The sequence below is a fragment of the Ovis canadensis genome, chromosome 5 (genome assembly GCF_042477335.2).
Source record: "Ovis canadensis isolate MfBH-ARS-UI-01 breed Bighorn chromosome 5, ARS-UI_OviCan_v2, whole genome shotgun sequence".
Lineage (NCBI taxonomy): Eukaryota > Metazoa > Chordata > Mammalia > Artiodactyla > Bovidae > Ovis > Ovis canadensis.
Window position 1 is genome coordinate 43,020,211 of NC_091249.1, and position 6,151 is coordinate 43,026,361.

A 6,151-nucleotide genomic window follows, 5' to 3' on the forward strand; every position below is an offset into this window, starting at 1 on the left:
GGCTTCCCACATGGCACTAGTGGTAAAGCCAATGCAGGAGATATAAGAGATACAGGCTGGGAAGATCCCTTGGAGTAAGGAAATGGCAACACACTCCAGGATTCTTGCCTAGAAAATCCCACTGACAGAGAGGCTTGGAAGGCTACAGTCCATGGGGTCACAGAGAGTTGGATGTGACCGAGTGCGCACACACACATGATTTTACAGGGGCCTTATATTTCAATACATTCCAGTTGCATCTTGAGGCAACGGTTGCACCTCAAAGAATACTGTCAATCAGACTCATGGCTCCATTTTTACCTAAGACTGTTTCCTCATTTGAGGTACACACCTGATGATATAACAGTACACAGTTCAGTTCAGTCGCTCAGTTTTGTCCGACTCTTTGCGACCCCATGAGTCGCAGCACGCCAGGCCTCCCTGTCCATCACCAACTCCTGGAGTTCACTCAGACTCACGTCCATCGAGTCGGTGATGCCATCCAGCCATCTCATCCTCTGTCGTCCCCTTCTCCTCCTGCCCCCAATCCCTCCCAGCATCAGAGTCTTTTCCAATGAGTCAGCTCTTCATGTGAAGTGGCCAAAGTACTGGAGTTTCAGCTTTAGCATCACTCCTTCCAAAGAACACCCAGGACTGATCTCCTTCAGGATGGACTGGTTGGATCTCCTTGCAGTCCAAGGGACTCTCAAGAGTCTTCTCCAACACCACAGTTCAAAAGCATCAATTCTTCAGTGCTCAGCTTTCTTCACGGTCCAACTCTCACATCCATACATGACCACTGGAAAAACCATAGTCTTGACAGTACACAGGCTTGCTTTTAATCTCGTGACTTGAACAGGTCCCTTATATATATATATATGTATATATATATATATATTAGTGGAAGTTTCCTTATACTTACGTTTCATCAATAACCTTAAAAATACCCATTACCACCCAAGGAAGCAAATCCAAACAGCTTCCCCAGGAGGTCTGGACCTTAGTACCTTTGTGATATTTCAGGAAACAAGTCAAAGCAGTTGTACACCATTCATTTCTCATGAATTTTGTACTGCTAGGAAGGCAATGGCAAGCCACTCCTGTACTCTTGCCTGGAAAATCCCATGGGCGGAGGAGCCTGGTAGGCTGCAGTCCATGGGGTCATGAGGAGTCAGACACGACTGAGCTACTTCACTTTCACTTTTCACTTTCATGCATTGGAGAAGGAAATGGCAACCCACTCCAGCACTCTTGCCTGGAAAATCCCATTGATGGGGGAGCCTGGTGGGCTGCCGTCTCTGGGGTCTCACAGAGTCGGACACGACTGAAATGACTTAGCAGCAGCAGAAAGGTGTATTAATTTTCTAGGGCTGCCATAGCAAAGTACAGTAGAGCAGGTATGACTGAAATTTGTTTCCTCATAGTTCTGTAGGCTAGAAATCTGAGATGAAGGTGTTGGCACAGTTGGTTTCTTCTGAGGCCTGTTTCCTGGCTTGCTGCTGTCTGTAATGCCTCCGTGTCTTCCCATGGTTTTCCATATATGCGTGTATGTGTGTGTTGGTTGTTCAGTCACTAAGTCTTGTCTGCCTTTGAGACCCCATGGACTGCAGCACACCAGGCTCCTCTGTCCAACTACATCCCAGAGTTTGCTCAAACTCACGTCCATTGAGTCAGTGATGCTATGTTTGTGGGTGTCCTAATCTCCTCTACTTATAAAAACCCCAGTTATATTGGATTAGGGGCCGCCCTAATGACCTCATGGTAATTGCCTCTTTAAAGGCCCTGTCTCCAAATATAGGCACATTCTGAGGTACTGGGAGTTAGGATTTCAACATGTGAACTTGAGGGTGGAGAGGTACACAATAGAGCTTGTAACAGGAGAGTTTATAAGAAATGAGAGGTACCCAGCCAAGGCTATTCTTCACTTACAGAGTATAGGGGTTTATGGTAACTCCTCAATTCCTGATAGCTCCTGAATATGGCCTAAGGGTGACATGGGGGTCTCCCCCCATCCCTTTACAGAGGGCGGCTTCCCCTGGCACAGTGCTTGCTACAGAGGTGTGTGCACCCTGGACAGGAAGCTGGTGTGTACAGTGTTAGCTGCTCAGTCGTGTCCAACTCTTTGCGACCCCATGAATTGCAGCACGCCAAGCCTCCCTGTTCAATACCATCTCCCGGAGTTCACTCAGACTCACGTCCATCCAGTTGGTGATGCCATCCAGCCATCTCATCCTCTGTCGTCCCCTTCTCCTCCTGCCCCCAATCCCTCCCAGCATCAGGGTCTTTTCCAATGAGTCAACTCTTCGCATGAGGGGGCCAAAGTACTGGAGCTTCAGCTTTAGCATCATTCCTCCCAAAGAAATCCCAGGGCTGATCTCCTTCAGAATGGACTGGTTGGATCTCCTTGTAGTCCAAGGGACTCTCAAGAGTCTTCTTCAACACCACAGTTCAAAAGCATCAATTCTTTGGCACTCAGCCTTCTTCACAATCCAAATCTCGCATCCATACATGACCACAGGAAAAACCATAGCCTTGACTAGATGGAACTTAGTCGGCAAAGTAATGTCTCTGCTTTTGAATATGCTATCTAGGTTGGTCATAACTTTTCTTCCAAGGAGTAAGCGTCTTTGATTTTCATGGCTGCAGTCACCATCTGCAGTGATTTTGGAGCCCCCCAAAATAGTCTGACACTGTTTCCACTGTTTCCCCATCTATTTCCCATGAAGTGATGGGACCAGATGCCATGATCTTCGTTTTCTGAATATTGAGCTTTAAGCCAACTTTTTCACTCTCTTCTTTCACTTTCATCAAGAGGCTTTTTAGCTCCTCTTCACCATAACAGTGGTGTCGCCTGCATATCTGAGGTTATTGATATTTCTCCCAGCAATCTTGATTCCAGCTTGTGTTTCTTCCAGTCCAGTGTTTCTCATGATGTACTCTGCATAGAAGTTAAATAAGCAGGGTGAAAATATACAGCCTTGACGTACTCCTTTTCCTATTTGGAAGCAGTCTGTTGTTCCACGCCCAGTTCTAACTGTTGCTTCCTGACCTGCATACAGATTTCTCAAGAGGTAGGTTAGGTGGTCAGGTATTTCCATCTCTCTCAGAATTTTCCACAGTTTATTGTGATCAGCACAGTCAAAGGCTTTGGCATAGTCCATAAAGCAGAAATAGATGTTTTTCTGGAACTCTCTTGCTTTTTCCATGATCCAGTGGATGTTGGCAATTTGATCTCTGGTTCCTCTGCCTTTTCTAAAACCAGCTTGAACATCAGGGAGTTCACGGTTCACGTATTGCTGAAGCCTGGCTTGGAGAATTTTGAGCTTTACTTTACTAGCATGTGAGAAGAGTGCAACTGTGCGGTAGTTTGAGCATTCTTTGGCATTGCCTTTCTTTGGAATTGGAATGAAAACTGACCTTTTCCAGTCCTGTGGCCACTGCTGAGTTTTCCAAATTTGCTGGCATATTGAGTGCAGCACTTTCACAGCATCATCTTTCAGGATTTGAAATAGCTCAACTGGAATTCCATCACCTCCACTAGCTTTGTTCGTAGTGATGCTTTCTAAGGCCCACTTGACTTCACATTCCAGGATGTCTGGCTCTAGATTAGTGATCACATCATCATGATTATCTGGGTCACGAAGATCTTTTTTGTACAGTTCTTCCGTGTATTCTTGCCACCTCTTCTTAATATCTTCTGCTTCTGTTAGGTCCATACCATTTCTGTCCTGTATCGAGCCCATCTTTGCATGAAATGTTCCCTTGGTATCTCTAATTTTCTTGAAGAGATTTCTAGTCTTTCCCATTCTGTTCTTTTCTTCTATTTCTTTGCATTGATCACTGAAGAAGGCTTTCTTATCTCTTCTTGCTATTCTTTGGAACTCTGCATTCAGATGCTTATATCTTTCCTTTTCTCCTTTGCTTTTCACCTCTCTTCTTTTCACAGCTATTTGTAAGGCCTCCCCAGACAGCCATTTTGCTTTTTTGCATTTCTTTTCCTTGGGGATGGTCTTGATCCCTGTCTCCTGTACAGTGTCACGAACCTCTGTCTATAGTTCATCAGGCACTCTATCTATCAGATCCAGTCCCTTAAATCTATTTCTCACTTCCACTGTATAATCATAAGGGATTTGATTTAGGTCACACCTGAATGGTCTAGTGGTTTTCCCTACTTTCTTCAATTTGAGTCTGAATTTGGTAATAAGGAGTTCATGATCTGAGCCACAGTCAGCTCCTGGTCTTGTTTTTGTTGGCTGTATAGAGTTTCTCCATCTTTGGCTGCAAAGAATATAATCAGTCTGATTTCAGTGTTGACCATCTGGTGATGTCCATGTGTAGAGTCTTCTCTTGTGTTGTTGGAAGAAGATGTTTGCTATGACCAGTGCATTTTCTTGGCAAAACTTTGTTAGTCTTTGCCCTGCTTCATTCCGCATTCCAAGGCCAAATTTGCCTGTTACTCCAGGTGTGTCCTGACTTCCTACTTTTGCATTCCAGTCCCCTATAATGAAAAGGACATCTTTTTTGGGTGTTAGTTCTAAAAGGTCTTGTAGGTCTTCATAAAACCGTTCAACTTCAGTTTCTTCAGTGTTACTGGTTGGATAGACTTGGATAACTGTGATATTGAATGGTTTGCCTTGGAGACGAACAGAGATCATTCTGTCATTTTTGAGATTGCATCCAAGTACGGCATTTCGGACTCTTTTGTTGACCCTGATGGCTACTCCATTTCTTCTGAGGGATTCCTGCCCGCAGTAGTAGATATAATGGTCATCTGAGTTAAATTCACCCATTCCAGTCCCTTTTAGTTCGCTGATTCCTAGAATGTCGATGTTCACCCTTGCCATCTCTTGTTTGACCACTTCCAATTTGCCTTGATTCATGGACCTGACATTCCAGGTTCCTATGCAATATTGCTCTTTACAGCATCAGATCTTGCTTCTATCACCAGTCACATCCACAACTGGGTATTGTTTTGGCTTTGGCTCCATCCCTTCATTCTTTCTGGAGTTAGTTCTCCCTGATCTCCAGTAGCATATTGGGCACCTACTGACCTGGGGAGTACCTCTTTCGGTCCTATCATTTTGCCTTTTCATACTGTTCATGGGGTTCTCAAGGCAAGAATACTGAAGTGGCTTGTCATTCCCTTCTCCAGTGGACCACATTCTGTCAGGCCTCTCCACCATGACCCGCTCGTCTTGGGTTGCTCCTCAGTCATGGCTTGGTTTCATTGAGTTAGACAAGGCTGTGGTCCTAGTGTGATTAGATTGACTAGTTTTCTGTGAGTATTATGGTTTCAGTGTGTCTGCCCTCTGATGCCCCCTTGAAACACCTACTGTCTTACTTGGTTTCTCTTACCTTGGGCATGGGGTATCTCTTCACGGCTGCTCCAGCAAAGCACCCTACATTTTTTCCCCTAACACACAGAAATCAGGGCTTAGGCTCAAGAGCCTTTGTCAAGCACCAGCATCCAGCCCTAGGCATCTTGCCTAATTGTTTTCCTTGAACTCACGAGGTCACCCACATTTGCATTGGTGGCAAATGACTCTGTTTTCCATTTCAAATTGTTGATATGTGTTTTATTTAACACAAAGTATATAAGTTTAAAAAAAGTGGATCAATTCAAATAAAAATATTCATAATGGCACAGGTAGGAAGCAGATATGAAAAAATCAGGAAGGTGATCTGCAAGAGAGCTGAAGTCTTAGAAATGCAGCTCTGACATGTAAATTGGACCATAAATTGAACCATAAAGAAGGCTAAGCACCAAAATATTGATAGTTTGGAATTGTGGCCCTGGAGAAGGCTATTGAGAGTCCTTGGACAGCAAGGAGATCAAACCAGTCAATCCTAAAGGAAGTCAACCCTGCATATTCATTGGAAGGACTGATGTTGAAGCTTTAATACTTTGACCACCTGATGTGAAGAGCTGAATCATTGGAAAAGACCCTGATGCTGAGAAAGATTGAGGGCCGAAGGAGAAGGGGGTTACAGAGGATGAGATGGTTGGACAGCATCACTGACTCAATGAACATGAGTTTCAGCAAACTCTGGGAGATAGTGAAAGACAGGGAAGTCTGGCATGCTAGTCCATGGAGCCACAAAGAGACAGAACTTAGTAACTGAACAACAACAACAACAGGTAAGATAAGCAGAGACCTAAGGGACACTCCTT